Source organism: Oncorhynchus keta, chromosome 8 (genome assembly GCF_023373465.1).
Source record: "Oncorhynchus keta strain PuntledgeMale-10-30-2019 chromosome 8, Oket_V2, whole genome shotgun sequence".
Lineage (NCBI taxonomy): Eukaryota > Metazoa > Chordata > Actinopteri > Salmoniformes > Salmonidae > Oncorhynchus > Oncorhynchus keta.
In genome coordinates this window covers 1,477,072-1,484,673 of record NC_068428.1, presented here as the reverse complement: position 1 = coordinate 1,484,673, position 7,602 = coordinate 1,477,072, and the positions used below count along the sequence as shown (strand labels likewise).

General features: G+C 40.8%; 1 protein-coding gene across 1 annotated transcript in view; it reads right to left on the bottom strand.

The window, feature by feature from the left end:
- Window positions 1-6,154: 6,154 nt before the first annotated feature.
- Window positions 6,155-7,602, bottom strand: part of LOC118386654 (solute carrier family 35 member F6-like) — a 379,817-nt gene continuing 378,369 nt past the window's right edge. The window contains exon 7 of the transcript XR_008140652.1: window positions 6,155-6,190. The gene's annotated coding sequence lies outside the window, so the exon portion shown is untranslated. The remainder of the gene's footprint in view (window positions 6,191-7,602) is intronic.

Below are 7,602 nucleotides of genomic sequence, written 5' to 3'. Positions count from 1 at the left end.
TGTAATCATCTTATGAGCAATAACAAAAATAGCATTAACAATATACTGGTATATCTCTTGCAGATGATGTAATATTGTTTTTTTTCTCTTGATGTGTTTCTTCCTTATACCTAGTACCTTTATAACGCTAGTTGCAACTTGCCACTGGCAATTGTAACTAGATGCAAAACAATGGTGTCTCACCTCATCTATAGCACATCTATGCAAGCCTCATAACTCAGGAGTGTAAGTCTGGATATCCACCTTACGTTTGTCCTATATTCTACCCCTTAACCTTAACCGTATTATTATCCCTGTCTATCGATTTGATAGTGCTAGTTGATTGTTTCCCAGATAGAAGGCAGTAAGGGCTCGCCTAGGGCTAAAAAACAGCTGGGACCGGTCCTGTGCTTCTCCATATGCCATGATTTATTATTTTTAGCTGATACACATGTTCAAAGTCTCCAACTCAAGGAACTTCAGAGCACACCTAGACGTGTATTCATAAAGCTTCTCAGAGTAGGAGTGCTGATATAGAATCAGTAACCCTAACCCTAACCCTAACCCTGCCTTCGACAAAGTGGGCACTGCTTATCACAGGGTGGCATCAGCACTCACCTAAAAATCCCATATGCCACTGGTTGAGAGAAATTGTCATTGTTTTAGGGCAGAATTATGTGAGGTTTTATTGGAGGTTGGTCAGTTTAACACTGTAGCCATACTGATGCGCCTATAGCTGTCTAGCTGGAGGTCACACATCATGTGAGGCAGAGTTCACTCACTCACAGAAAGCCCTCTTTCTCATTAGCAGTCTAAGAGTTTTGATTAGTTATTTTTTTAGATCAACTCCCATTATGTCTGAGATCATTTGAAGTTTGGAAACAGCAGGTAGTGAAGACCCAGAGTTTTAGATTTCAATAATGTTGAATATGTTTACATTACTGACATTACCGACTCAATAGTCCAATGCTCACTGGCCATCCTCTCATCAATAAAAAAAAGTCCAGTTATTTTGATGGCTTCGCTATGATACGTTATTGTGTACAAATACATGTTTACCAGTGCTATGTTTTCTAACCATACAACAATAAATAGGATACAGCTAAAAAACAACAGTGAAGGTGACAGGAAAATTCAGAAACCTGAATAATGTTTCTCCACCACAGACTGTTAACATTTGACATATGTAACATGGAATTAGGCTTGCAAAATTCTGGAAACTTTCCTAAAATTCCCCAGGTTTTCAGAATTCCCAGTTGGAAGATTCCCATTAACAGGAAATCCAGAAACCAGGGCAGCAGGTAGACTAGTGGTTAGAGTGTTGGACTAGTAACTGAAAGGTTGCAAGATCAAATCCCTGAGCTGACAAGGTAAAAATCTGTCATTCTGCCCCTGAACAAGGCAGTTAACCCACTAGGCTGTCATTGAAAATAAGAATTTGTTCTTAACTGACTTGCCTAATTAAATATTGGTAATAAATAAATAAAAATCCTCCAACCAGGAAAGTTACCGGAATTTTGCGACCATACATGAAACTCATTATCATGTGTACAAAGTGCAATAATAAGTAATATTACCGTATGTACTCTCACAACCAGAATGTTTTTGGGGCTCATCTTCTGATCATTTGTACAAAATGTTGTGACTTAAAAATAGTGTTGCGGAATAAATATTTTGTACTGTAAATAATTTAGAGATACTAGGTTATAAGGACTGTCGGGGTGCTAACATAAAATGTACTTGACAACAGGATAATGTTTTGGTTTGCAGATTGAAAATCGATCCATTTCTACAGTACCAGTCAAAAGTTTGGACTCACCTACTCATTCAAGAGTTTTTCTTTATTTTTTACTATTTTCTATACTGTAGGTTAATAGTGAAGAAAGACATCAAGACTATGAAATAACACATATGAAATCATATAGTAACCAAAAAAGTGTTAAACAAAAAACGCATTAAGAAGGAAATAAATGCCACAAAATAACTTTTAATAAGGCACACCTGTTAATTGAAATGCATTCCAGGTGACTACCTCATGAAGCTGGTTTAGAGAATACCAAGAGCGTGCAAAGCTGTCATTAAGGCAAAGGGTGTGTTATGGATACCAGTATCCTGTGTGTGTGTGTGTGTGTGTGTGTATCCTGTGTTATTTTCTCTCCTTCTCCCCTCACAGGTGAAAATCATCACTCCCCAATCAGTCACCAATCCAATCATCAATCAGAAGACACACCTCCTCCTGTTTCCTACCCTATCACAGTTCCTTTCCCTTGGTTTAAAAACCCTGTCAGTTGTTTGCTCTAGAGCTGAATCTCTCTGTAAATGCCATGTTTGTAGGTCTCTGTTTCACTCTCTCGTTGTGTATTAACCTCTATTTTGTTTGAGCACCTCCATAGCACTTTGTCCTCACCTGTGAGTATTGTTTTTGGTTGTTTTGTTTGTTTGCTTGCTGGTGGGAAAAGGGGAAACCAAGACAAGTCGCCCATGGGCATACACTACCTGTAGGTAGACTTTGTTAAATACACTAGTTAGAACTGGGCGGACCACCCACTGTATTTTTGGTTAGTTAGTTAGCTGTTAAAGTAGACTAGTCTAGCTTAGGGGTGTTTTTGAATACTTGTTTCTTTCCTTGGGTCCAGCTCAGCCCCTTTTCCTGCCCCCCATTACCGTGTGTTTTCAAATAAACCTTGAGTTTGACGGTAGATTTCAGTTGTCGTGGTTATTTCCTTCAAACTATTATAATTTGAGAGTTATGTAACAGGGTGGCTACAGGGTGGCTACTTTGAAGAATCTCTAAAATATATTTAGATTTGTTTAACACGTTTTTGGTTACTACAGGATTCCATGTGTGTTATTTCATAGTTTGATGTCTTCACTATTATTCTACAAATGTAGAAAATATAAAGAAACCCTGGAATGAGGTGTCAACTTTTGACTAGTACTGTATATAAAATGGTGTACAAGGAATTAATCTTGTAAATGCACTACCGTTTCAATTGCAGACCATGCAGCTTATCTGGTGCTGTAGGGTACATCCATTTGAATTCAATCACTTTGACACCAAAACATTCAAGAGAAAAGTTCTCAAAAGTTGACCCCTTTAGCATACCCCACCCTACCATGAGACATCCATGTCTTCATCACTAGAAAAGACAAACCTGCTTGTCAAACTATTTATAATTTCTTAAAAGGAAATGGTTGAGATGCAAAATGATCTTGAATACAGGGTGGGTGTCATATTTTGGCTGATAAATGACAAATGCAATTTTAATTTAAACTTTCAAATAATATATAATAATAATAATATATGCCATTTAGCAGACGCTTTTATCCAAAGCGAATGTATGTGTGCATACATTCTACGTATGGGTGGTCCCGGGGATCGAACCCACTACCCTGGCATTACAAGCGCCATGCTCTACCAACTGAGCTACAGAAGGACCACAAAGACTGTTGGAGGTCCAGACACCAGAGAATATTGACTTTGAGTGTCTATTTAAAAAGAAATTGTACTCTTAACCCTCCACAGAGGCGGCGGGTAGCCTAGCGGTTGAGTGTTGGGCCAGTAAACGAAAGGCCGCTGGTTTGAATACCTGAGCCGACTTAGTGAAAAATCTGAAGTGGCCTTGAGCAATGCACTTAACCCTAATTCCTGCTTTAATAAGTAGCTCTGGATAAGAGTCTGCTAAATGTTAAATGAAACTTATTGATAATAGAATAGACGTGACCATTGACGCGAATACGTTTATGCGTTTTTATATAATTGATGGTAAATGACGCCATTTTAAAATAAAACGCGTATTTGAAAGAAATGATGCAATAGTTTGACAACCCTGTTTGTAAACTTAAATTATATCAAGCTCAATTGTTTATATTTTCCAGTGATGAAGACATGGATGTCTCATGGTAAGGTGGGGTATGCAAAAATGGGTCAACTTTGAGCACCTTTATCTCCTGAATGTTTTGGAATTCCGGTCTAAAAAGTAACTTTCTGACAACTTCTTCCATGGGCAAACATGTATGAAAATGTTTAAAACAAAAGGAATACTGTCAAAAAAGTGATTGAATTCAAATGGATTTATCCTGTATGAGCTATACACTCACTTTGCAATGGCAGAGCACTGTTTCTTTCTTCAACTTTTTGTACGTTTTTAGTTTGTTTCTTCATAGAGGAAGATTAGGGAGATTACATATTTTGTAAGGAGGTTATATACGCAGATTTGAGCACGGAAAACTTTACAGGAGGAAGCCAACCGCTTTCGTGTTTGATCAATATTCCACTCTTGGCTTGCCATTCAGACAACTGTTATATTTAAATTAGTCCAGCCTGATCGTACTGAGAACATTGCTCTGCCTACATTTTTCTTACTCTCTCAATGTCATAAACTGCTGGTCCTGGCAGCAAGATCAACAGTCAGGAAACATGTAACATACTAACATGTTTGTACTGCATAGGTAACGTGGATCAGAGGTTGGGTGTGTGACTGCAAAACAATACAACTGCAAATCTGTATGTATATTGACACGAACACAATGTTGCCTTCATGTTGCAAAATACAGTTGCAATGACCACAAGCCAAATCTGTATCAAAAGGGGGAAAAGGCTAACTCAAAGTGAATGAAATTGTTGAAACATAATTTGTCTTTTTACATACTTCGTATAAACTGTATATACACTTTGAAGCCCAAGTGGTAGAAGAATATGAAGCCTGTGTTTAACAATACATCCAACTATCCAATTGTGTTCATTGTTATGCTAATTTATAACACATCCACATTGTGCATATACTTAACAGCGCGTGTAAACAGTGAGTGCATACAGTGAAGGTGCCCGATAGCTCAGTGGTAGATTATTAGGATTATGAAGTAATCTACAGATCCTTTTCCCTCAACCCCTGGAGTCACCCCAGGAAACTCCTGTCTGTGTTCATCTCTGACCATGCCCATTGATCACATTCTAATAAAGACCGTAGGGGTTGCCAGTTCAAATCCCGGGTCCAACGGGAAGAATCTGACGGGAAGTGAGCTGCAACCGATAGTAACAAATCCATTGCCTGCCGTTGTGCCCTTGAGCAATGCACTTAACCACCCACAACAACAGCTTCCTGAGCACCCAGTGTGGCAGCCCCCTGCACCTCTCCAAAATCTGTATATGTATGTGTGTCTTTCGGAGAGGTTGGGTTTAAAGCAGAAGTCAAATTTCGGTTGGACCTTGTGTACATATGACCAATAAAGCGATCTTGATCTTAAATTCTGGTTTCTGTTCACATTACAGACATGGTTACATTTAACTGAAGCAATGAAACAAATAGGATACATACTATCTGCAATATATGACAGTGGCACTTTGGTGAACATGCATGGATTGTATGTTTCTATTTGATAATGTTCAGGTTTAGAGAAGGTTTAGGCTAGTTTTTAATGAACAATATAACAGAATCTACCTGCAGACAAGCCGCTCAACATTTACATTGCTTACAGTCATCTAGCAGACACACCCATCCAAAGCGACCCACAGGAGAAACCAGGGTCAAGTGCCCAGACCAAGTAAGCTCAGAGAACGGGACCGCCAAGTGCTGAAGTGAGTAGCGTGTAAAAATCATCTGTCCTCGGTTGCAACACTCACTACAGAGTTCCAAACTGCCCCAGGAAGCAACATCAGCATAAGAACTGCTCGTTGGGAGCTTCATGAAATTGCGTTCCATGGCTGAGCAGCGCACACAAGCCTAAGATCACAATGTGCAATGCCAAGCCTCCGTTGGAGTGGTGTAAAGCTTGCTGCCATTAGACTCTGGGGCAGTGGAAAGGCGTTCTTCTTGAGAGATAAATCACGATTCACCATCTGGCAGTCCGACAAACTAATCTTTGTTTGGCGGATGCCAGGAAAACCCTACATTCCCGAATGTATATAGCCAACTGTAAAGTTTGGTGGAGGAATATTGGTCTGGGGCTGTTGTTCATGGTTTGGGGTAGGCCTCTTAGTTCCAGTGAAAGGAAATCTTAAAGCTACAGCATACAATGACATTCTAGATGATTCTGTACGTCCAACTTTGTAGTAAAAGTTTGGGGAATGCCCTTTTCTGTTTCAGCATGTCAATTTTTTTGACCTTTATTTAACCAGGCAAGTCAGTTAAGAACAAATTCTTATTTTCAATGACGGCCTAGGAACAGTGGGTTAAACTGCCTGTTCAGGGGCAGAACGACAGATTTGTACCTTGTCAGCTCGGGGGTTTGAACTTGCAACCTTCCGGTTACTAGTCCAACGCTCTAACCACTAGGCACCTGTGCACAAAGCGAGGTCCATACAGAAATGGCTTGTCGAGATTTGTGTGGGAGAACTTGACTGGCCTGCAGAGCCCTGCCCTCTAAACCATCGACTGTTTGTCTACACCTGTTGTTTATGAAGCATGTGACAAATGACATTTGATTTTTTTAATACAGCACAGACACTTGATATAGCGACGAATCATAACTTCCACTCAAGTAAAAATTTTCACAGTCTCCTATTGACATCAATGCATGACCAAGTGGAAATTAGACTCAAGTGGAATTTAGGATTCACCCCTGTCTCACACTGCCTGACATCACAACGTAATCTGCTCTGAAGAAACCTAGAACAGCTGGGATCAAGGCTACATGCAGTGCCTTCAAGTATTCACACCACTTGACTTACAACCTGAATAGCAAATTGAGTAAATTTAGATTTGACACTGGCCTACATACAATATCCCATAATACCAAAGTGGAATTTTGTTTTTCAAATTTTTGACAAATTAATTTAAAATTAAAAGCTGAAATGTCTTTGAATTGTTCAGCAGTGTAATGGCTTTGGGGTAGAAGCTGTTGAGGAGCCTTTTGGGCCGAGACTTGGCGCTGCGGTACCGTTTGCCGTGCCGTAGCAGAGAAAACAGTCACTTGGGTGACTAGAGTCTGACAATTTTATGGGCTTTCCTCTGACAATGCCTAGTATATTGGTCCTGGATGGCAGGAAGCTTGGTCCCAGTGATGTACTGGGCCGTTCGCACTGCACTCTGTAGCGCCTTACGGTCAGATGCCGAGCAGTTGCCATACCAGGCGGTGATGCAACCGGTCAGGATGCTCTCAATGTTGCAGCTGTAGAACCTTTTGAGGATCTGGGGGCCCATGCCAAATATTTTCCGTCTCCTGAGGGGGAAAAGGTGTTGTCGTGTCCTCTTCACGACTGTCTTGGTATGTTGTTTGGACCATGATAGTTTGTTTGTGACGTGGACACAGGGAACTTTAAGCTCTCAATCTTTTCCACTACAGCCCCGTCGGTGTTAATGGGGGCCTGTTCGGCCTGCCTATTCCTATCGACCACGATCAGCTCCTTTGTCTTGCTCACATTGAGGGAGAGGTTGTTGTCCTGGCACCACACTGCCAGTTCTCTGACATCCTCCCTATAGGCCGTCTCATCGTTGTCGGTGATCAGGCCTACCACTGTTGTGTCGTCAGCAAACTTGGTGTTGGAGTCGTGTTCGGCCACGCAGTTGTGGGTGAGAAAGGGCAGTGTGGAGTGTGATTGAGATTGCATCATCTGTGGATCTGTTGGGGAAGTATGTGAATTCGAGTGGGTCTAGGGTGTCCGGGAGGAGGCGGTTGGGACAT